The following is a 26,410-nucleotide window of genomic DNA, read 5'->3' as shown; positions in this document are numbered from 1 at the left end:
GTGTAAGCCAACCTTTATTCCAGCGCACACCATCAGTCTGCCACTGCGATACTGGTATGTGGTGGAAATGTGTGATGTAGAAGCGTGACAGAAGCAAAAAGCCGCTTATCTGTAACTTATCTGCGCTTTTTAAACAGGCAGTAATAAGCAGTCAGCTTTCTAAGCTCTAGTTTAACTTTCCTCGTCGGTCTTGGCTACCACTGAGCAACTTTACCGACAAATGAAATTTCGAGTGCAGCATTAATTTATCGTGCAAGTATAGTACATTTTATTAAGGAAACACACTGTTCTCCTCTTAAGGAAAATGATCTCTGTGTTTCTTCACTGAATAAGTTTAGGGTGTAACCGTCATCGATGTCGGTAGACTGACCCCATGTTCAGATTGAACAAGGACAAATTACTGAACGCCTTTTTGAAGGAACACCACCGGAATTATGTAATTCTTTTCGGGAAAGCATGTTAAATGCTTTTTATGCTCAAACTGTTTTCTTCTCATGACTTTCTAAGTAACAAAAATGAAATTCAAATAATTTGAATCATTGCCTGTGCCGTCACTGGCTAACATGCTGCCTCTACTGTCGTAAAGCTCATTCATAGTATAGTCTTGTTTTGGAATTTACGATTCGGAAAATGGGTTATAAATAATTTGTAGTACCCCACCGCACAAGTGCATAAAAAAAATGAAAAATTATTTAAGGGTATCAAAGAAGAGAAGACATATGAAAAATGATTACAACCCGCTCGCAGACTTCCTAATGAGACAGCGGCCATTACATGCGTATTTCCATTTTGGTGTAAGTAAACATTCCATACGAATGCACTGTCTGTTGTAGAGTAATAGCTAGTGTGCTGGACTTTTAACACAATGAAACTTCCTTTCAGATTAAAACTGGGTGCCGTACCGAGACTCGAACTCGGGACCTTTGCCTTTCGCGGGCAAGTGCTCTACCATCTGAGCTACCCAAGCACGACTCACGGCCCGTCCTCACAGCTTTACTTCTGCCAGTACCTCGTCTCCTACCTCCCAAAATTTACAGAAGCTCTCCTGCGAAGCTTGCAAAACTAGCACTCCTGAAAGAAAGGATATTGCGGAGACATGGCTTAGCCACAGTCTTCGGAGGAGAGCTTCTGTAAAGTTCGGAAGGTAGGAGACGAGGTACTGGCAGAAGTAAAGCTGTGAGGACGGGGCTTGAGTCGTGCTTGGGTAGTTAAGTTGGTAGAGCAATTGCCCGCGAAAGGCAAAGGTCCCGAGTTCGAGTCTCGGTCGGGCACACAGTTTTGATCTGCCAGGAAGTTTCGTATCAGCGCACACTCCGCTGCAGCGTGAAATCTCATTCTTCCAACAATGTTTTCAAGATCGATCCTCATTCGGAACAAGTTTTTTTTCTCTTTTTCCTTCCTGTTCTCTTCACTTAATACTACTGTCGCCTTTACTTTATTTGAACAGCAGTTGTTTAAGAGCTTTACTTCTATATCACATTAAATTTTATAGTAATTTATTAGTTTCATTTACACCTGATCAGTTTGACATGAATCACAAAGGTCTTATCGTCGTCGTCGTCGTCGTCGTAGTCAGTACAGAGATTAGTTTGACGCAGCTCTCCATGCTCCTCTACCCCGTGCAAACATCTCCAAGTACCTACTGCAACCTAGCAACCTATATCCTTCTGGATCGGCTTCGTGTATTCATCTCTTGGTCTCCCTCTCCGACTTTTACCCTCCACGCTGCCCTCCAGTACTAAATTGGTGATCCGTTGATGCCTCAGAACATGTCCTACCAACCAATCTCTTCTTCTAATCAAGTTGTACCACAAATTCCTCTTCTCCCCAGTTCTATTGAGTGCCTGCTCATTAGTTACGTGATCTACCCATCTAATCGTCAGGATTCTTCTGTAGCACCACATTTCGGAAGCTTCTATTCTCTTCTTGTCATAAATATTTATCGTCCATTTTTCACTTCCATACTTGGGCTACGCTCCATACAAATACTTTCAGAAAAGACTTCCTGACACTTAAATCTATACTTGATAACAGATTTCTCTTCTTCAGAAACGCTTTCCTTGCTATAGCCAGTCTACATTTTATTTCCTCTCTACTTCGACCATTAGTTTTTGCTCTCCAAATAGCCTTTCACTCCCTGTATTTGACCCCTGCCACCTTCACAATTTGAAAGAAGAGTATCCCAGTCAACATTTTCAAAATGTTCCTCTAAATCTACAAATGCTAGAAATGTAGGTTTGCCTTTCCTTACCCTATCTTCTAAGATAAATCGTTTAGTCAGTATTGCCTCACATGTTCCAACATTTCTACGGAATCCAAACTGGTCTTCCCCGAAGTCGGCTTCTACCAGTTTTTCCATCCGTCTGCAAAGAATTTGTGGTAGTATTTGCAGCCGTGACTTATTAAAGTTCGGTAATTATCTCACCTTGGTAGAGTTTTGTCATGGCTGGCTCTCCCAAGGCTATCAAAAGTTCTAATGGAATGCTGTCCACTCACGGGGCCTTGTTTCTTCTTACGTCTTTCAATGTTCTGTTAAACTCTTCACGCAGTATCGTATCTCCTATTTCATCTTAATTTACGTCCTCTTTTTCATCTCCGCAATATTGCCCTAAAATACGTCGCCCTTGTATAGTCACTCTATATACTCCTTCCACTTTTCTGCCTTCCCTTCTTTGCTTAGAACTGGTTTTCCAACTGAGCTTTTGATATTCATATCAGAGGTTCTCTTTTCTCCAAAGGTCTCTTTAATTTTCCTGTTGGCAGTATCTACCTTACCCCCTAATGATATATCCCTCTACGTCCTTACATTTGTCCTCTAGCCACCCCTGCTTAGCAATTTTGCACTTCCTGTCGATCTCATTTTTGAGACGTTTGTATTCCTTTTCGCCTGCTTCATTTAAGGCATTTTTGTATTTTCTCCTTTCATCAATTAAATTCATTATCTCTTCTGTTACCCGAGGATTTCTACTAGCCCTCATCTTTTTACCTACTTGATCCTCTGCTGCCTTCACTACTTCATCACTCAAAGCTACCCATTCTTCTTCTCCTGTATTTATTTTCCCCCATTCCTGTCAATTGTTCCCTTAAGCTCTCCCTGTAACTCTGTACAACCTCTGGTTCTTTCAGTTTATCCAGGTCCCATCTCTTTAAATTCGCACCTTTTTGCAGTTTCTTCGGTTTTAATCTACAGTTCATAACCAATAGATTGTAGTCAGAGTCCACATCTACCCCTGGAAATTTCTTACAATTTAAAACCTGGTTCTTAAATCTCTGTCTTACCATTATATAATCTGATACCTTCCAGTCTCTGCAGACCTCTTGCATATATACAAACTCCTTTCATGATTCGTGAACCAAGTGTTAGCTATGATTAAGTTACGCTCTGTGCAAAATTCCACCAGGCGGCTTCCTCTTTCATGCCTTACCCCCATTCCATATTCACCTACTACGTTTCCTTCTTTTCCTTTTCCTACCATCTAATTCCAGTTCTCCAAGGCTATTAAATTTTCGTCTCACTTCACTATTTGAATAATTTATTTTATCTCATTATACATTTCATCAGTCTCTTCTTCATCTGCGGAGCTAGTTGGCATATAAACTTGTACTACTGTGGTAGGCGTGTGCTTCATGTCTATCTTTGCTACAATAATGGTTCACTGTGCTGTTGTAATAGCTTACCCGTGCTCCTATTTTTTATTCATTATTATACATACTCCTGCATTACCGCTATTTGATTTTGTATTTATAACCCTGTATTCACCTGACAAGAAGTCTTGTTCGTCCTGCCACTGAACTTCAAAATGGCTCTGAGCACTATGCGATTTAACTTCGCTCGGTTCCAGACTGTAGCGCCTAGAACCGAACCGCACGGCCACTCCGGCCGGCAGGCACTGAACTTTATTAATTCCTACTATAACTTTAACCTATCCATTTCCCTTTTTAAATTTTCTATCCTACCTGCCCGATTAAGAGATCGGGCATTTCACACTCCGATCGGTGCAACGCTAGTTTCCCTTCTCCTGATAACAACGTCGTCCTGAGTAGTCCTCACCCTGAGGTCTGAATGGGGGACTATTTTACCTCTCTAATATTTTACCCAAGAGGAAGCCATCATCATTAAACCATACAGTAAAGCTGCATGCCCTCGGGAAAAATTACGGCTGTAGTTTCCCTTGCTTTTAGCCGTTCGCAGTACCATCACAGCAAGGCGTTTTGATTGATGTTACAAGGCCAGATCAGTCAATCATCCAGACTGTTGCGTCTGAAACTACTGAAAAAGCTGCTGTCCCTCTTCAGGAAACATGTTTGGTCTCTCAACAGATATCCCTCCGTTGTGGTTGCACCTGCGATACGGCTGTCTGTATCGCTGAGGCAAGCAAGCCTCCCCACCCACGTTAAGGTTCATGGTTCACGGGGGGAGGGTGGTGTTAAGAAATTGTATTTCATGCCTGATAAAGCTCGAATTCTGAAGAATCTAAGATACCATTTAACAAATTCCGATCGCATTATTCTACCCGGACAAGTTGTCAAAGACTGTAACTTGCCAATTCCAACTCTCTCCAGTGAGCCTGTTGTAAAGATGTATGATTATGACGAAGACAAAACCGTAACACTGCTTGGAGCCTACGATGAAATATAAGACAAGTGTCACGACAAAATGAAATTTGGCCATTCCGAAGAACTTTTAAATCAACGTTTCAGCAACAGTTATGTATGTAGTTGTACAGAGGATACTGTAAGGTTCTGCTGCGTTAACTGCATATGTTACAGACATAATTTTCCGGTGTTCTAAGTTAAAGAACTGGAAGAACAGAAAAACTGTTTTGTGTAAACTTGTTGAAACAATCACGATGATACTCTGCAGTTCCCCACTAGTGTTATAACGCTTTCTAGGAATTTGAAAATTGAGAAAAATAAGTGCCTGGAAAACAGTAGTAGTTCCGGCCACAGCCACAGAAATTAACAGTCAGAATTATCTTCTAAATGATAAAGTTTCCACTGTGTTTTGTTGTGCTGGCTTTCACAAGTTGCCCTGAAAATCTTTCCGCACAGTCCGAGCAAGTAATCCAGTTCCAGATTCTCTCAGTTTTAAGACATTTCTGCAACTTATTGTTGCGGCACAGATGCCAAGAAACGCAGTTTTCACAGTTCTTATTTCCGGAACATCATCTGGGTTCTTTGTGATGAACGAAGAGACCATGAAAGCATCAGCTTTGGGAAGGTTTCCACAATCGGGCTTCACAAAATTCTTTTCCATTGTTATTTAAAAGTTGTAAAAGCTTTTTCCATCGCTAAATGACTACACTATTTGCACAAAAAGTACAGAAGCGGGCTAGTAACTTCAGCTAACACTCCTATAGCACATGCAGTTTCGTCTACTTCTAGCCTGTGTCGCCACCAGAGCTTCAACCAATAAAAACGTTTTCTATCACATAACCAAATCTTGAAACCCTTAACTATTTTTTTTCTTTAATTACATACAAATAACCAACATTTTGGTAAGAATATTGACCGAAAATGTGGCTTGAATGGTATGATCAGAATAACAGCAATCAGAACCTTACTTTTAACATAGGAAAAAGAGCCTATTGTCTGATGTTTTATTTTTAAATAAGGGGAACCTAATGCTGGATGGATATGCAGCCCGCTCTAATGCGAGCCCAATGGACCAGCCAGTGCACATCTTTGCTCTGTGTGCGTGTCTAGCGTTACTATTTGTGGTGCCCCAGTGTCTCTGCACACCATAGAAAGTTAACTCGTGCATCGCACTGAGCAACTGCCGCCAGCCTTACGTTGTTTGGATACGCTGCTTCATAGAGCACGGTCTAACTCTTTGCTTCATTAGGCCAAACCAGTAAACAGCAGATCCATTGAAGAATGTAACTAATTTACAAGCATAAAACACGTGACTTTACAAATAAGTCAATGTGTTAAATATTTGGCACTAACCACGTAAGCAAGAAAAAGTTTACAAAAGGTTTGAAATCGTGTTTGAAAGTAGTTGGAAGTCGCTAAATGCTCTCATTCTCAAATACTGGATGAATATAGCCGGGACAATTTCCGCGTAGTAAGCTACACTACCTTAAGACTAAGGTAATACACAGTTTATAACTAATATTTCTCTCATTGTACTAAAACATTTAACCCTATTCTGTTCAAGTACATATGAAACAAATTGGTTACATACTTCCTTTCTCACGATTTAAATACCAAGATAACTTCATGAATTCTGCGACTTTGAAAACGTATGTATGAAAGTATTTCGAATTATTTTAAGTAGTTTGGCCATAACCCTTTATAGTAAGAACCATTACGTTCGGGTCATCACTCGAGATAAATATGGTTACCGCAATGTCAAATATTTTGTAGTTTTCTATTATACGTTATGGTATTGATTTTTATCGCTCCGACTAAACTCTGAATAATCAACAAACCCACTGCACTTTAAACAATGGGCTCGTTTCTTGAATTTTCCAAAAAATGTTAGCACTTCTCAATTATCTGAATCTTTATTGTTTTTGCTCAGTTTGTGTTGTGACACCAAGGCAATTAGATCTGTCTGATGTTGAGTTGGAAGAGTTAAATTACTCGACAGATGAAGGAACACTTCCGCACTTTAAGATCATGTCAGCAATGCATCTGAAAGCAGTTCTTTTGATAGTGATCACAGTCCACAGCCTGTACAAAATAGTGTACAGTCTTTTCTATGTAAAAGTGGGAATGTCGAGTGGCAATTACCCCTACCATCACCACATGGCCACCTATTAACTTCGAATGTAACCAGAAGTAGCCCAGGAGTTACCAGGTATGCAACTAGCAGAAAATCATTTCAAGTAATATCTTGTGCAGCACGTCAGAATAAATTCATACGTGTCAAACACTGAGGGGCAGCAAGTTCACGGTGAACAAATGACATACATTGACTATGCTGCTTTTGACGCATAATTAGGACTCTTTCCTATTCCTTGCGGTTGAATATCTGTCACATGGGGAATCTACAGAAAGTTTGTGGGATAAGGATGCTGGACGGAACATGTTACTCTGAATAATGTCCAATGAAACATTCTGTAAGGTAAGTTTCTAGTGATTTCATAACAAATCCACTAGAGAGGAAAGACGACGTACTGATAAACTTGCTGCAATTTGTGGCATACGGCAAGTAAAAGTCGTTCCTGAACTCTAATCCACGAGTAAATACTCGACAGCTATTGATGAGCAGTTAGTGACATTTGGAGATTGCTGTCCATTCAGGCAGTGCATCGCAAGTAAAGCGAGAAAAAAATTGGATCAAAATGTGGACAATATGACATATCTTCATACGTACTGCTAGCCCAAATTTTTACCGAGAAGGAGATAGAGGTACCAAAATAAAATCAGGGAATGAGGGTAAATTGTTGCTGCCCTTACTTCTGACCTGCGAGATTGGAATATCACTTGCGACCAATTTTTTTTCTTCATATAATTTAGCACAACAGCTCCTAAAAAGGAAATTAACAGTGTTGGGAACTATACGGGAAAATAAGCCAGAACGTCCACAAAACATGACCACTAACATTGATAGCTCTGTTTTACTTAAAAAATGACACTACTATGGTCTGTTATAGACAGGGAGTCAACGCCCGAAGAGGCAGAGTTTCTGCTACTGTAATTAACTTTACGATAAAAAAGGCGATGGCGCCAGATTTTTATTTTTGGATAGGCGAGGTCTATGCTTAGATTTGGGGACATTAAGATTTATGATACGCCCATAAAGCTACTGTTTATATAGGCTGTATCTAAAGGAAAGCACCTAATCAATAAAGAGCTCGAAAAGAAAAAGGCAAAGTGGAAGACAAAAGAAAATTATAGTTTTTTATTTATATCTATATTAAAGGATAATTGCCGATTTTATGGTGAACAGATATCCATTAAAAGTCACTAGAGAAGGTTTAATAATCCTATTTGTATTTCACGAAGGATGAATTCCAGTATTTAGTCATTAAGAGCTACCTTCTGTTAGCAAATTGATACAGAAGTAAGTGATCTCAAAAATACTGATACTGCTTTGAGAGGAAACAACAAATGAATTTCGAGGTATGGAGTATTAAAAAGAAAAAAGAGCTACTTCAACGTTATTAAAACCTAATGATCAAATGCTGAGAGTCTTACAAAATATTAACAATTCACATTTTGCTTAATAACTATTTTTAAAAGAGTATTAATGCATTTACGGCACCTCAGTGGATTGGCAAATATCGGTATTATCTCTGAAACAGTTGTTGCGAGATAGTTGTCTCTGGTGTTTTCAACGTGATTTGAATAATAAAAGACAGTCACTGTGGATCAAATGGCTCTAAGCACTATGGGACTTAACATCTGAGGTCATCAGTCCCCTAGACTTAGAACTACTTAAACCTAACTAACCTAAGGACATCACGCACAGCCATGCCCGAAGCAGGATTCGAACCTGCGACGGTAGCTGCAGCGGGGTTCCAGACTGAAGCGCCTAGAACCGCTCGTTCACAACGGCCGGCCTTTATGTACCAACGCGATTTAAGCATACGAAACACAGAACAGTAACCTTGAAACTTACATTAAAGAAAATGTTGACTGTTTTAAAGTAAATAAGTTACTAGACTAGTTATGTCAACAGTGAGGTTACAGCTCTTCAGAAGTACTCCCACTGAGTGTTACGCCATTGGAAGTAAATAGATTTGCTTGGGCGTAAGTTTGAGAGATAACATCCATCGAAAAAAAATTAAAAGAAATTATACGTAATTTCAAGATTTTAGGATACGAATTAGGAAATGGTTGTAACTTACTAACTCAGAATTTTTACTTAAATTTAAAGACGCTACTGAAAGTCGAGCTCAAGCAAATCATACATTCCTATACTGATTTCGACATTATCCAAATGAGTTCCGTCTGTCCGAGACAGTATTTTCAAGATTTAGAACGGATATAGATTTGAAAACAAATGCAACAACTACTGTAGTAGTGACAAGTATGCCTACTGTGTAATTATTTGATTGTGTTTACATGTTCAGTATAATACGGTTTTAATCTTTATAGGGATACTCATCAGTTACAACTGTCACCTGCTTTGAACAATCTGTATTAGCTGTTTTTCCTTTTTATTATTTCGGAGTTTTTGAGCTACTCTTTACAAAATCAGTATAGCGACGCACGAAACAGCTCATTATCTAAATGAAATTGAACAAAAATTAAATAGCTTGTAGCTGTGTTAAGGATTGAGTGAAGTGCTTACACCTGGTAGATTGTGATAAATACTCCTTAAGAGTGTTGTCTGAATTAGAGATTATCCTGAGCTATACACATTACTGAACATTTTAGCAATTCTGTTAGTGTGCAGATTACGAATCCCCGATTCGCATCATTACAACAGGCACAGATGAAAGCTATCCGAGAATAATACCTCAGTATTCGTGTAGCATGGGAAGTACAGGGTGTCTAAAAATCGTAACTTGGAACTATAGAGAGAATCGTGGCTTGTTAAACGTTTAGCAGCTCTCAAAGTATTTTTCCTTTGATCTGTGTCTTCGAGTGTATCAAAGCAGCAGAAAGCACAGTATGCCATATCCTACGCAAATAAAAATCTGTGACAACAGTGCTGATGAACTTATTGCCACCAATATGGAAGGGCACCACTAGCGAAAGAAGCATGACCTATTTCAAAAACCCTAAAGAGACAGTCACTCTCGAAACGGACGGCTTTCTGTGTCTCGAGCACATTTTGAGAGTGCACACTGCATTCCATCGTAGCCCCTAAAAGTTAAAAGTCTATTCGTCACGCATCACAGGAACTTCAGATAAGAGATCAATTGTCCATAAAGTGTTACGCGAGTGGTTATGCCTTTTTGCGTACAAACTTCAAATGCTCGAAGCACTGCAGTCAAATGATCGTCCTCTGCCGTATGCATTCGCGTGTTCCATACTGGCCTGCGTAGATGGCGACAGTGTGTTTCTGAAAAGGCGCCTGTTATCATACCAAGCAATGTTCCACATTTCAGGACGTGTGAAACGCCACAACATTTGGTCTAGGACTCCCGAAGTCCCCACAACACAAATTAACACAGCCTTTATTGCCTGTAGCATTAATGTTCGGCGAGACCTAACGCACGAGACGGTGACAGGCACATTGTACTTCGCAGAGAAAACCATAAAGGGGATTTTTACCTGAACACGGTCAATAATGCCTGTTACCATAGATCGAAGAGCTGCAGCCGTCTATTTTCCAGCATGGTAGTACACCTCCACATTGCAGTTTGAATGTGCGGATGTGCTGAATAACATCTGAGAGGTGGATGGGTCATGAGCAACGTCTACACCTGCATGGTTACCTCGCAGGCCACCGTACGGTGTGTGGCGGAGGGTACCCTGTACCAATGCTTGCCACTTCCTTTCCTGCTCACTCGCAAACAGAGCGAGGGAAACAACTGTCTATATACCTCCATATGAACCCTAATTTCTCATATCTTCGTGGTCCTTAAGGACAATGTATGTTGGCGGCAGTAGACTCCTTCGGCAGTCAGTTTCAGACATAAGTTCTCTAAATTTCCTCAAAAGTGTTTATGGAAAAGAGCGTCGCCTTCACGAATTCCCATTTGAGTTACCAAAGCATCTATGTAACACTTACGTGTTGTTCGAACCTACTGGTAACAAATCTAGCAGCCCGCGCCTCTGAATTGCCTTCCTTCAATCCGACCCGGTACGGATCCCAAACGCTCGAGCATTATTCAAGAATACGTTGCACAAGCGTCCTATATGCCGTATCCTTTACCGATGAACCACAGTTGCCTAAAATTCTCCCAATAAATTTAAGTCGACCATTCGCCTTTCAACAAAAGCAAAACGAGGATAATGGAATGTGGTCGAATGAAGTCGGGTGATGCTGAGGGAATTAGATTAGGAAATGAGACACTTAAGTGGTAAAGGAGTTTTGCTATTTGGGGAGCAAAATAACTGATGGACGAAGTAGACAGGATATAAAATGTAGACTGGTAATGGCAAGGAAAGCGTTTCTGAAGAAGAGAAATTTGTTAACATCGAGTATAGATTTAAGTGTCAGGAAGTCATTTCTGAAAGTATTTGTATGGAGTGTAGCCATGTATGGAAGTGAAGCGTGGACGATAAATAATTTAGACAAGAAGAGAATAGAAACTTTCGAAATGTGGTGCTACAGAAGAATGCTGAAGATTAGATGGGTAGATCACGTAACAAATGAAGTATTGAATAGAATTGGGGAGGAGTATGTGGCACAACTTGACAAAAAGAAGGGTCCGGTTAGTAGGACATGTTCTGAGCCATCGAGGGATCGCCAATTTAGCATTGGAGGGCAGCGTCGAGGGTAAAAATCGCAGAGGGAGACCAAGAGATGAATACACTAAGCAGATTCAGAAGGATGTAGGTTGGAGTAGGTACTGGGAGATAAAGAAGCTTGCACAGGATAGGGTAGCTTGGAAAGCTGCATCAAACCAGTCTCAGGACTGAAGACTGTAACAACAACATTCGCCTTTCCTACCATAATTCTCACATGCTCATTCCACCTCGTATCGCTTTGCAACTTCACGCCCAGATATTTAAACGACGTGACTGTCAAGCAGGACACTAGTGGTACTGTATCCGAACATTACAGGTTTGACCCCTCGTACTCATCCGCATTAACTTAGTAGAATTCATCACACTAACTGGAAATTTTGACTAAGTCTTCTTTTATCTTCCTACAGTCACTCAACTTCGACAGCCTACCGGTCCTATCACATTTTCTTGGGGGACTCCAACGATAGCCTCGTCTCTAAAGAACAGTCGCCGTCGAGGACAACGTACAGGGTTCTATTATTTAAGAAGTGTGCGGGCCACACACACACACACACACACACACACACACACACACACACACACACACACACACAATTACTAGTCATTTCCTTACCTGTTTTACTCGTAAATAGAGCGAGAGAAAAACGACCTTCGTATGAGCCATAACTTCTCTTAACTTCATGGCCCTTACGTGAAATTTACATTGGCGACAGATAGCTTTTCGAAAGAAGAACGTCGATTTCTCGAGGCACCCCCATTTGAGTTCAGGAAGCATTACGACTCTACTGTGCGAATGATTTGTTAAACGCGAAACTTAAAACTTCAGCTTTCCTTTTACTGTCTTATAATGCTACAGACTGATTAACGAGTGGTTACACTTCATTCACGAATCAATGAAGCAGATAAAACTGTTGATACTGCAATGCTGATCCATACGTGGGAAGAACTTCTACGAGCGAAAGAAGGCGGCCAAACATTTATTTATGGCCTAACAAAATAACAGAGTTGCTAAACAGCCATCATCAAATCACAATGCTCCTAAAAGTTTCCAAGCAATGATTTTTTTTTTTTAATGGTAGCAAGAATTTATGGGTAAACGGAACTGTGGCAAGCAGCAGGCCAGTGTGCGTAGAGGTGCAACAGCGAGAAAGCAACATTATTTCTCGTACCCCCTAAAAGTTAAATATTGAAAATACTGCCAATCGTGAAATGCATCCATTAATATGGTTTTTAGTGGCAAAAAAATTCAAAACCGTTGGCAGTCATTGCGAAATCTGTCGCGACATTTTTGTTGAATATAAGCTGAATGTGACGTGCGGTGGCGTGCGTAAATGGTGTATCGTTTGTTTAAGAGTGGAAGGATACGTGCTCCCGACAGTGACGGAAGTGGCACTCCGCCTTTAGTCAGCAGCTGGATGGTACATAAAATGGAAGAAAAAGTCACGAAAATTACCGTGCCACGATATCTCAACTGTCTGACAAGTTTCCCCACTTTTCTGTCAGTGTTTTGAATGAGACAGTAACCAAAGAATTAGGATACCACAAGTTCTGTCCTCGTTATGTTTCCAAAGTCACTCCCGAGAACAACAAAACTCAACAGATCGGTGCTTCTCTTGCCTTTGTTCCCGTTACGACGCAGAAGGAGATACATGGTACTGACAGCTCGTGACCATTACGGGTTTCCTATGTTGAAGCCGTCCGCCTCCGTAGTTGAGTGATCAGCGTAGCCGACTGTCACGTAGCGGCTCCAGTCTCCATTCCCGGCCGGGTCAAATTTTATTCGCTCGAGGGCTGGGTGTATCATCATCATCATCATCATCATCATCATCATCATCATCATCATCATCATCGACAAGCAACTCGCCGAAGCGGCGTCAACTAAAAAGACTTTCACTAGGTGCCCGAACAATCCCAGATGATCTCCCGGCCATCAAAGCCAAAATCTCTCTTTCACTCACACACACACACACACACACACACACACACACACACACAAGAAACCTTTCATACAGTGTGGAAATACGCCACTGTGGCGGAAGAAAAGCCCCTCCGCTCTTTTGTCAGAGGGTGACATTCTGAGTATTTCGTGGCTGCATTAGAAGATATGTTATAAGAAAACATACCAACCAACAATAAGTTAGCGGTTGGTGGATGTACTGACACTGAACCCTTTCCAATTAGGCAGCTGAACGACCCCTCGGGATCTCACAGTCAAGAAAGCAGTACGACGTCCTTTTTGTGGATGTTTTGGTGTATGGAACAGTCACCCGCAATCTAATGAGATGAGACATTATGAAACTGAAAGAGCCATTCATATCGGTGTCGTGTTGTTAACGACAACGTTTTGACGCTCACTGCCCAGCTAATGAGAACTGCTGCGTCAATTGAAATGGGACCTTTTGGAACGTCTGTCTTCTAACCCAGACTTCGCTTCAAGTACTTTGCATCTTTTCATGCAAGTGAGAAAAGTGACTTGGCTACCAGAGAATGCATAGACTTAGATTACATCAGAACAGACTAGAAATTAGAACAAAACAGAAATTAGAACAGCGTGGTAGATTAAAGGCAGCGTTTTCACGTTAAGTTTCAGATGCTTCCCTACGGTCAGTCAACCAGTAGAATTAAAAGTCAATATCCCACCCAGAGGCGAGTGGCTCGAAGTGTACTAGTTATGCCCTAGTATCGACAGTGGCACTCATCGAGGAATGTTACACATTTTGTCATTTTCTTTCTTGTTCGCTTCCTAACCAAATAATCTTAAACTTCGACTTGCTCAATCTAAAGTTATTTCTAAGTTTTTATTAATTTCTTAAGGTGGCCAAAACACAATAAGTGTTTTAAGAATTAACAATGGTTTTATGCTGCTTGTATTGTACGGAACTAGGGACCTAGAAACGATGAAGAGGCTTCGTCCCTGCCGTAGCCCGCAGTGGTACACAACTCCACAACAGGCTACAGCAGTCCACTCACCCCAACGCTGTCCCACAGCGAACCCCGGGTTATTGTACGGTTCGGCCCCCAGTGGACCGCCCGGGAACGTCCCACACTAGACTAGTATAACCCCAATGTAATTATGGTGTACATGTACGTGCAGAAAGTGTTTGCGCACCAACCGCTGACACAGTGTAACTGAGGCGGGATAAGGGGAACCAGCCCGCATTCGCCCAAGTAGAAGGAAAACCGCCTTAAAAACCATCCTCAGGCTGGCTGGTACACCTGACCTCGACACTAATCCGCTGGTGGATTCGTGCTGGGGACCGGCACGCCTTCTCGCCCAGAAACCAATGCGTTTAGACCGCACGGCTAACCGGGTGGTGTAGAGCTACTTGTTACAAAAATGTAATATTAATAACGGTCAATTCAGTTACTCATGTAGTCAACAATAAATAAACGTAAACGTAATACGCTGTCACCAGTCACAGGCGGCAATATTTTAGGCAGGAAGAATCTCTCAGTTCGTTAAGAAATACGGAAATGCTGCAATCTGTATAGTTTCTATGTGGAGATGTAATACGAAGGAGTAGTTTTGCGGCTTTTGTAATAAATTCGCGTCACTTGTTCCGGTATTTTATTTGCAGTCTAACCGAGGTTTGTTCCCTGGTAGAAGCAGTGAACAAGCCAAACAGAAAAACCTTTATCCAGTCAGTCCCCGAAGTACTTTCGGTTCGTGTGTAACAGGCTGGTCGACAAAAGCAGGCGATAAGAAATGTGCACGACGGCTGTGCTATCTGTGGCTACGCCGAGCCCCATTGTGGAGACCACACACGCGCGGACGGCCCCGTCTTCGGCAAAGCAAGTCTGAGTAATGGCTGTACGCATGCGAAACTCCTGCTGACGCCTCGGTTTCAAACCCGAATATCGCGAGTACCCCTACAAGGGGGTTATTAGCGCGACGTACTAAAGTACAGTCTTTATTTCCCAGCGCAATAACGAGTGCGAGTGCGTGCGGAAGACTTGACTCCGCAAATAAAATAGCGGAAGAGTTGTGCGACTCAGTGCCAGTGCTCTCAATCAGATAGTGTTGAAGGTAGCTCGAGCAAAGGCCGCTGTACTGTAAGAGTATAGGCAGTTTAGGAACGTGTTACAAGAGCATTTCTTCGTATGGATAACGGTTTCATCTGGACTGGCAGTTTAAGTTCATTGTATCTGAAAACCATCATACGTTTAAGATTAGTTTGAACAGCACAGTGGACTACTAGGCATGGCAGTGATATGCCTTCCCTTTCTCCGATCTGAACTGCCTTACTCAGGCAGTTACTGGGCTCTTAACAGTTAAGGGAAAATTCAAAATACGGAAAATAGTGCTATTTTTGCACATTAACAAACATTTCAGAGTTGAACGAAGTGGTAAGTTGACAGAAAAATAAAAACACACATTATTATTATTATTATTATTATTATTATTATTATTATTATTATTGAGCTCAAACGAACACTGCTTATCACGCCTTACCTACGATGTCCGTTGACGGAAAGCGTCCATTTGTTTCCCATTAGAAACAAAATGATTTCTAAAGCGGGATTTTACGAGTCCATTAGATAGAGCGGTCCCATTTTAGAGTATTGCGATAGTCGTTTTATCGATGTACGTTAACGGGAACAGTAACACAGGAAGCATGAATTAGATGGACCGATGGGGTGGTTATCCCGCAGAAGCGGCGAGGAAAAGAAGATATTGGAAACATTTACAAGAAGAAAGGACAGGATGATCGGGCATACGTTAAGACATCAGCGAATAACTTCTGTGGCACCAGGTGCGGCAGTAGACGGGTTAGCACAGGAGAGGAGTTCGTGTGGTATTGCACGTCAGGGCGTCGCTGCGGTAGTACTGGTTGTTCTTCGTGTTTTATTGTCCCTGTTAACCCTATGACGCCTAAGCGGGGGAGGAGGGAAGGGGGGAGGTGAGGAAGGAGGGAGGGGGGAGGGGAGTACAGGTTCGTTGAACCATAACTATTTATGTTCCTTAGTCTCTGACCGCATGAAGGTCATACAACATTTTCCCCTTTGCGTTATTGTTTATTGAATGTTGCCTGAAATCTTAGTGTTAATAAATTTTATAGAAAGCTGCACCTTTGAAATGAACAAAAGGTGAAACTTCTAATACGGGTTCAGTACCGCCCCTCCCCCTTACGTTTCCATGCTGCAGAAAAATTTTCTATGTGACGTTTTTTTATTCCCACCTCCATAGCAGTGTAAGTATGTTGCATGTTGAATGGGGTTCTTGATATTCTCAACAATCATTTTATTTTCAGAGGAAGCGATTGTTGTTGATATTCAGCTATCGTCGTCTTGTATACTTCCTGTGAGTTAGTTTAGTTCCCTGCTGTTTACATCGAGACTCAAATATCTCAGAATACGTAAAATCATTCAAAAGAATTCTGAATGAAATTTCAGACGGTTCTAAGTCAGGGAGTGAAAGTCAAAATGAGGATGTTATGGAGTATGATTCAGGTCGTGAAAGTGATGTGGATGTTAAAGATGAAGATAATGTAGCTTCAGGTAGTGACCATCAGGATGTGATTGTGGCCAAGTCTGGAAGAAAGTATATAATCACAGAGCCGAGAGTACCTAGGTGGTTTATTGCAAATAAAGTAAGGGAGAGGGGGGGGGCAAAAGTAACTCCAAGCGGTGTTTGCCATTCTCCTGGGTAAGTCTGAGTTACTTTTTACACCTGTCATGTTATAGTAAAAAATTCAAATGAAGAGGCAGTTAGGATAAATGTTACTTCAACTAACGAGAAACAATTGTGTGGCTTTATAGGAATAAAGATACTTGTGGGTGCAAATAAGGACAATTCCTCAGTGTACACGGTATCTGGTCACACCTGACGCGTCGGGGTGTTTACAAGGCTATTATAGCAAGAGAACGTTTCAAGGAACTTACTGGAATCATTAGGTGTAATGACAAAACAATTACTGTATAAAACATGAGAGTCTCAGCTTGCTTAGAGTATACACATGAAGGAGAAACTGGGCTGTAACAGCATTCTTGTATGCATGATGTCAGATGCAATGAATATGGAGCCCTATGCAGGTAAAGTACAGAGTTTGTCTAAGGAAAAACGAGGTTTAGCAGCTGTCGTGAAACATCTGGTAGTGGCTGTGAAAATACTGGTCGAAATGTTTCTATGAAATGATACTACACATAGGCGGAGAAGTAAAACTAGGACTACAAGAAGGAAATCTTCAGTCAAACAGGAACTACATTTCAGACATAATGAAGAATCGGGAGCTATATTGTCAACGTTCTGTTCACAGATTGATCAACAGGTGGGCCACTAGTTACTTTGGTATCTTACATAGTAAAACAAAACCCAGTAAACTCCCTGATTGATCAACAATGCATTAAGATAAAGGCACTGAAGGAAGAGAAGAATAAAACCCAAATAAATGCATATTATGATTCCACTAAAGGTGGAATTGGTACCATTGATCAAATGACTCCTGTATACATCTGCTAAGAGAGTAAAGAAAAGATGGCCTCTATCAGTATTTCAGTCTCTCCGATATCTGTGCTATCAATGTAACCATAAAATTCACCCAGCAACATCCAAGATGGAATGGGAAGAAACAAACGGAAACTTTTTCTTCTGCGAGTTAAGTTGGAACTAGTGAAACCACTGGTAGTAGAATTACTAACCTAATTGTTCCGTCAATGATTGTATTCTGTAAAAGAAAATCAAAGACGGGAGGAGAAAGAACCTGAAACAAAGAACCATAAGTACAACAATGCGAGTAAATCAAAACAATACTGAGGAAAGTGTAAATGATGTACGTAACACACATTCACAAAGAACTGCCTTGAAGTTGAGAACTCAGTAATTTGTGTAATACATCAACGCATATTTCGTAGAGTAATATACCAATTTTGACTCATCGTAATATTTGTAACTATTACCCACATTTATAGGTGACCGCCTTAATTAAAATACATAAACGTTTTGAAAGTTAACTTTTTATCGATAGACCATTTTAATACTAGTGGGTTCACCGACCCCCCCCCCCCCCCCCCAACCTTAGATATCCACGTTACAAAAAATTTAGGCATCCTTAGTACGTAACGATAAAAATAATGTCGCTCTATGTTAATATGGGACCGGTCTATCGAATGGGTATGTAAAATTCCGCTTTAAAAATCATTTTGTGTGCAACGGAAAACAGACGCCTTCCGTCGACACAAAGCAAACTTTTTTGTCCGGGATATCCAACTACATATTACGAAAATGAAACTGACACCACCATTCGTGTGAAATCGGGTTTCACTACATCTCATCTCTACCCGTACACGTTTAAGACTGCCAGGCGCGTTCCAAAAGCATTGAAAACCACCCAAAATGAAACGAAAGGTTTTGTTTTTCTTTTAAATCCGACATTCAAGTCGGGGGACCTGCCACTCCACGGTATTTACGATTAACGACCAATGCACTTGCTTTTTAAGATTCGTGCTGCGTATTCCCGAACAGCCGGTACACCATCATGCATGTACCATAAAGATCATCCAAATCGACGACTAGATTGCGCTGCAGGAAATAAAGGTACATACAACCATACAGATAGGAAGTTTGGCCGTATCGGGGAAACAGTTGCTTTACAGACCTATGTTTATTAGGTTATTTGCTTTATCATTCTTCTCCACACGCCCTCCTTCCTATGTATGGTCAAACACTCAGTGTGCGTGTTATACGTATTTTCAATGGCATGAAGCAAAGATGGGCTGTTCGAAATCTGATAGTGGGTTGTAGTGGGAGGGGGTTCCAGTTGTGGTATTTGACTCACTCAGGACTGGGGATTGCCACTATAATAATTTTCTGGGAGTCTGCGACAGAGCCAAAATCGTTCGAGTACTTATGTATGCAAGAGAAATTCGATGGCTTCCTCAACATGTACTATGTACATGTGTGCCACTAGATCTTAAAAAAAAAAAAGCAACTCAGCTGATGAGAATTTGTTGTCTGTTTAGGACTGTCATCTGGGTGTTTAATCGGACCGTTCTTTTAGAGGGAACAGTAAATAGGCTTTGTGGGGATGCATAGTTTTCCTTCTAATTGGATGGAGCACAGTCTGCAGACTCCGTACCACGACATTACAGTTGAGGTGCTAATGTACACTGATCAACCAGAACATTGTGAACACCTACCTAACAGCCGCTATGTCCACCTTTGGCATGGACAACAGCGGCGACGCGTCATGCCATAGAAGCAGTGAGGCCTTGGTAGATCACTTTGACGGAGTTCGCACAAGTCACCTAATTTCCGTAAATTCAATCACATCCCCGATGTGTTCAATCGGGTTCAGATCTGGCGAGCTGGGGGATCAGCACATCAATTGGAACTCGTCACAGTGTTTCTCGAACCACTCCATCACAATCCTGGCTTTGGTCTGCAACCAATGTACGATATTCCTTGAAGGGCGCTGTGTCTTGCTCGAGGTCAACTGGACTCGAGGATTACCACGTGAATGTTCCACAGAGCATAATGTAGCCACCGCCACCTTGTCTCCATCCCGCAGTACAGGTGACAAGGAGTTGTTCCCTTGGAAGATGGATTTGCACCCTTCCATTCGAATGATGAAATACAGGAATTCATCAGACGCCGAAACGCTCTGCCATTGCGCCAATGTCCAGGGCCGATGGTCACGTGCTCATTCGTAGTTTCCGATGTCGTAATGTTAACACTGGCACATGCATGGGCCATTGGCTACGGACGCCCATCGTTAAGAGTATTTGGTGCACCGTGTGTGTTTACACACACACACACACACACACACACACACACACTTGTGCGAGTACTCTGCCCAGCTTTACAGTCTGATGTTAAATGTTATTTCGGCCGAAGTTCGCCGCCTGTCCTGTTTCCCAAGTTGCCCAGCCTCCGACATCTGTAGTGGGGAGGGGGGCACAGTCTGCAAAGTCTGGACGCGGTTTCACTAAGTTTTCGCCACGTGTTGAAGACACTCATCACAGCACTGCTGGAGTACTTGTCAAGTCGTGCAGTTTCCGAGAAGCTCATGCTGAGTCTCCGGTCCATCACAAGTTGCCCTCGGTAGAACTGAAATCGGGCCATCCCATCCTACACACGGTCAACCCGCTTAATGGACACTACATGTACTGTGCATGTGTCTGACAAGCAGCCATTCCTCGCCAGATGACGCTGCTGCCACCTGGACGGATTTATGTCCATAGTAGGTGGTCATAATGTTCTGGTTGATCAGTGTAGATCTGTAAGTATTTTCCAAGACCCCAGCTGAGACGAGAAGTTGCGCTTGTGTTTGGGCAACATTCTGTCGACTGAGTACAGTTAGCTGTCTGGAACAGTAATGAAAGTTTTATACTAGTGGTCATCGAACAGCTTTGCTTAAGAGCCAATACTGATATTACGGTGCGGAAACCGTGACCATATAGGTACCGATCTCAATTTTAACCTACCTACATTAGTATGTTATGAGTTCCCAATAGACTACCTACGGTAATGGCGTGAATAGATGGTCGCTGGCGCCTAAATAGCTACTGATCGTTGAGAGTTAGCATCAACTGGGCACTATGTCTATTTTTCTCTGTTTCAGATTGCTGCCGACCTCAGCGATCCCAAAGCGGTGCGACTGTCATCGACTGACGAAGTGCTGCTGTTTTACCTGCGTGAGAGGATGTTTAACTGATTAATACCAGTAATTGTATTTGTATTTAAATGGACTATGCATGATGAGACAAGCACACAAATTTTTATTAAATGTTTTGAATGTCATTTCTCGTCTACTCACAGCGTTGTATTTATTACAACAGCCTTAATTCAGTTCCATATTCCATCTCACGTTGACACCGCAGTGAAGCCCAGATCCAATAGCAGGGTTGCCAGTGAAGTGCAGCACTTAGCACTGAAAGCACGCTCTTCACTAACGCCAACGTACGGCCGGAAGAGAATTGACTTCCTGGATGGAGAGTCAACTATTTTTACAAACATCTAAAGTTGCAGAAAATACAAACTTAACGTATTTCAAAAACACTGAACAACATAACTGCTGGTAGTTGGACTTGGAATGGTGACTTACGTCAACAACGAGTGCCGATAACTACACCATACTGCATGCACTCTAACACGCAGCACTGCGCATTTGAAAATGAACTTTTCTACAATGCGCACTCACGAACCCGAGTTACTCCCATCCGAAATTTATACCACAGCAACTATCCCATACAGCTGAGTTGTCTGAACAGTAAGAACAATCCCCGTCTCACATCTAATTCCGCGATGGGCGCGATTGCTTACCATCTGCCTCTGAGGTAAGAGGTCAAATTTACTTAGCTCACGGCGGCGTACACGATCAATTACAATTAAGTACATCTTAAAATACTGTCTCCGAGTAGTTTTTTGTTACTAAACAGGAAAATTACGCTCTTAAGAACTTCTTAAGATCAGTTCATGGTTTTGTCTACTTCGGCTGTTAGATGTTAGCTATCACAATACTGAGAACCGCGGGTCGCACGAATACTTTATTCCGGCCGCATGCGGTCCGTGGTTCGACTACCACTCTTACATACCGTATGGCACCAAGCACACCGACAGAGCTTCAAGAAAAAATTTAAACCGTTTATGGAGTTATTGTAGTGAGGTCACTGACAAAATGTGCCCGTTCGCCAAAATCTGAAGTGCAGGAGATTATCTGGAGCGGTCGAAGAGGCTGCAGTAAATTTATAAGGCCACCAGTAATCACGACATTCCAGAAATGTCGTCATATTAACACAGTTTATTTTCTGTAATGTGTGTACATATTTGGTACCCTCTCTATGTCAATTTAGTGCACTCACCGAATATGTCTTATTACTTGATGTGGAAATAATAGAGGCAGGCTATCATTGAGTTGTGCCGAATGTGTCAAGCAGTTATTCTAAAATATGCAACTCAATAAAACAGTAGTAGTATTCACAGAATACTTCTTACGAAGTTATTAACAAGAAATATAAAACTCAAAAAACAAAGTAGTATCCACAGACCTTCCCTGCCAATTAAAACTGATAACCAAATCTAGATTCACATCGTATACTGAGTACAACTCTAAACATGTCTGAATGAAATTGCTGCGCGGGTGTTAAAGAATGTTACTGAATAAAGTCCTTTTCTATTGATGTTTTTCGTCGTATCAACTGAATCCTACGGAAATTTAAACCTTACGCGGCGCTAAGGTCTTTAAAAGGATACTCACCCTGTAGTCCGCATGTACACAGCGCTAATGGCCAGTGATTGCATCATGGTGCTTCCCGGGTGGAACGCAGGACCATCGATTGACACGACGGAAAAAAATTCTTACTTTTACGTCACTATGGAGGGTGGAAGACTGGTGGGGCTCAAGAATGTACGGAACAGACCAACTCCTGTATATCACACTGCAACTCCTGTATTTCACGCTGAAACTAGTTGTATTACAAAAAATTATTTCCGTCTTGATCGCAATTTCTTTTTGCAACCTTTATTTTTTTATATACAAACAGTGTCTTTATCACTGCACTCCAATGATAACGTTTTAACAAATTGGTTATCAGAAATTTGTAAATAAATCTCCTCCAGGGCCTATCAGTTCAGAACTTCCTCAGTGTCTGAGGTTCTGCAGTACGTATAAAACTTGTAATCGCCGTCTCCCTACAGAAGCAATTTAAGTATTCTTTCACAGCTGCTACAAGCGGCTGTCTGGCCATCTTTTTTGTGGATAAATTACGATTTTTAGTTTCCTAACAGTGAAACTGTACGGAGTGCTATTAGAATTTTACGTTTCGTCTGCATTTAGAGGGCCCGCCTTTGTAGCAGGCGATGCCCTTCCTTCTCTAACAAAATAGCCATATCTTCTTAGTATAATACTCTAAGCCATAGAATTCTGTAGCAGTTAACATACCCATACTATCTGTATGTAATTATATTAAAACGAAGGTTTGTTTAATTTATACGCTCCACTTCATAAAGTTTTTTTATGAAACTATATACAGGATACATAAATAACTCAAAAACTGCATAATATGTGAAAATTCTGAGCTAATGTTAACGTTGGCAAAGTCAAAGTAACTTTAATAGAAGTAGTTTTTCACACTAGCGTGAGACACGAAAGCTGTGTGTGTCTAACGACGTTCTTGCCCAGAACTCCGGCCCGTAATCTGTCACCAAAGTTTCACTTGTGTCATAAATCAGGCTATTGTCCTATTAGGTCGAAGTCCAAATACGCATAATGTGCATGTATTCTTACAATCTGGTACCATTATTTTCAGTAACGCTTGTGACCAAAGTAAAATATACACTGAATCGGCAATTCTTTTTATAAGACGCCTATTGTTTAACACACTGACAGAAAGGACATCGTTCAGTAACTCCCTATAGTCGAACTCAGAAACAAAACTATTATGCACTATTTTCTGATGTCACTGCCGAATTAATTTCTTGGGGGCCTTTCCTCCACCACGTGATTTCGTTAATACACAATCTTCTTCCAAGGCACACCCTTATTCTTATCCCAATTCCAATAAACAAAGTACACATTTTATCCACTAGAACGTTCTCTGTTTCCAATCATTAACATTAAAAATGAAACGTCTTATTCTTCACATATATTAACTTGACTACAAAATCTTTTTAGATTGTCTGAGAAACTCTATAGAGCTTACGATAGAATTCACATATCGAATCTGGGTGAATAAATGACAAAGAAAAAAATTCCACATTAGCTCAGTTTGAGTGGGGCCAGTCGTAAGCCCAGTTACCGCAAACAATGAAAAATGGTCACTCTTATTAGTATAACGTTTTATGTATGTATCATTTATGTTTGCAGAACAACAACACATTCAATGTGAAGAGCAGTGTTTAGAAACAAAAAGCGCTAGGTAGTTGGCGATCTGATTGTTCCATTGTTTACACACGGCCAGTATCGATACGTATTTACCATGTGCAAAAGTTTTGAAAAGTATAAGCGGGTGGAGCGCCGGAGTAAACGCTATCTAGGATTAGCTTTAGTATATCCATCATCAACGCTGCGTACTAGGATTTTTTTTAAATTAACAGCTCGAAACAAGCGAAAGAACGAAAAAATTATATTAAGAACATTTCCACATCCTAAGAGGACTTCTGGAATGATTTCTTAACGGATTCGTTAAAAAGCGTTTCGCAATCACTGGTGTTACATGTGTTACTGTAACTACGTCACTTATCGAATTTGCATGGAACGATTCCCATGTATGTAGAATTTCTTTCCAGAAAACAGATGACGCAATATTTTATAAGAGTTCATAAACTCTGACAAGAATGTCTATGTAACGCTTTGAGGTTCTATCCAACTGTCAACAAATGCAGGAGACTAGTGCTTATTTATATTCTTCCTTGTTACAGGTTAATCATATTATAATCTCTTACACATGGAATGAAGTAATTGTGAAGTTAAATACAACCATCAAATAATGATAAATACAAACCATGACCTTACACCCAGTAGGCATATTGCCTTAAACTAAACATCGATTTTTTTTCTTTTTTCCTTTAATCTCCAGTCAGTAGTATAATTACCAATTTCAATTTGTTACCGATTTATCAGATGTCTTCAGGTACGTGTAGTTCTGTACAGTATTTAGTTTCCTAGTAGTTTGCTGCCACCTTTTCCTCCTTTTGGAACAGATCTGATGTTGACAACATTGTAATAAGTCGAAACCGGTAATGATACCATTTGAGAGCCCTGAGGCAGAAATACACCTAAAAAAGCAGACCTGAAACATAGTGGTGGCAAAAATACTAGGATGTTACGTTTGGTAAATTGGACGTCACACGTCGCTAAGGCAGACGAAGGAATACGTGAGGGCTAGGAAACTTTCTGTGGCCCACATTCAAAACAGAATTTTGGATTCAGTTTTCGAGTGCAGATAAAAGGATAAAGCACTAGGTATAAGTTAAATAGTGACCACCTTTTCCCTTGTTTCCATAGTTTAAGTACGGTACAGGTGCGTAGTATGCACCAAAATACTATTTATCAATTACGTAATACATCAATTCTTAATTTACCATGCATTTTAAGAATTTACGTAGAAGAAATCAAAATTTGAGCGAATTTTGGTTGTGATATATTGCTAATGAAATCTACAATTGCTGAGCCAGTCACAAACCAGAGTTCACGTTTCGTCAAAATCACGTGTACTAAATTAGAGCAAATTTCACCTGCGACGAACGTGTGCATCGGGGTACGAAACACATTCATCTGTTACCAAAATCTTTATTTCTTAATCGCATTCGTTCGGTTCGCCAACTCGCAACCAAAGCGTAACTTTGCAACCTAGACCAAGGAGTAGACTACAGATCAGTCTGTCACCGCAACCAGGGGAGGGAAGACGGCGCGGTCACACTGTAAGAGGGACTGGTCGACACCTACGAGTAAACACTTTGCATCTCCCAGTTTACAGTTGCAAACGCGTCCACCTACCGGTGGCCGACTGCTCGCGATCGGCGGGTTCCGGGAAGCGCCAGCCGTACTGCTGCGGCGGCGTCTCGGGTGGTGGGTAGGGTACCCACCTGTTGCTGGTTCCGGCTGTGGCTGCGTCGGCGGCCGCTGCACACGCTCACAGGATGGCACGGGACAACAGACAGGTGCACGAGCCACAACCGCACTGTTCGCGAGGACAGCGCCGAACACAGTCGGCCGCTTCGACGCGCGTCCGCCTCGGGGTGGCGGCGCTACTGTCGCCGTTGTGACGTTCTCTTCGGGGCATTCCCTGCCACCATCGGCGGCCACAGCCGTTCACCACACGGTTTCACGCCTACGCCGACTCACGTCCTGTGAGAGTGTTCAGCGGCGTGCCAGATTTCACGCCTTTGCATAGTCTTGCAATCGCTTTGTCGAAAATCGTTCCATTCTGTAAGAAGGTGGCAGAGTTACAGGTGTAACACAGGAAATATTGTATCCACCGTTCTTCCTGTCATACTAGGCGTATCTTAATTAACAATGAAAACTGACGCGGGTACAAATGTACGGTAAAACAAAAAAAAAGCCATCCCATTAAACATGGGTCCGCGAGGCAGCTGCGAAAGTGTGGTTACCTGTAGTCTCACATCTCAGCGTGACATATTGTCCTAGTTAGT

General features: G+C 41.5%; 1 protein-coding gene across 3 annotated transcripts in view; it reads right to left on the bottom strand.

The window, feature by feature from the left end:
- The window catches only part of LOC126353927 (cationic amino acid transporter 3), a 356,276-nt gene extending 330,243 nt beyond the window's left edge, over positions 1 to 26,033 (bottom strand). Inside the window, exon 1 of one of the 3 annotated variants that reach the window (XM_050003182.1) lies at positions 25,844 to 26,033. The gene's annotated coding sequence lies outside the window, so the exon portion shown is untranslated. Of the gene's footprint in view, positions 1 to 25,754 lie in introns of all 3 variants that reach the window. The other 2 variants (XM_050003183.1, XM_050003185.1) reach the window with 2 other exon arrangements.
- Positions 26,034 to 26,410: the final 377 nt, after the last annotated feature.

Source organism: Schistocerca gregaria, chromosome 3, assembly GCF_023897955.1.
Source record: "Schistocerca gregaria isolate iqSchGreg1 chromosome 3, iqSchGreg1.2, whole genome shotgun sequence".
NCBI classification, from domain to species: domain Eukaryota; kingdom Metazoa; phylum Arthropoda; class Insecta; order Orthoptera; family Acrididae; genus Schistocerca; species Schistocerca gregaria.
This window is presented reverse-complemented; position numbering and strand designations above follow the sequence as displayed.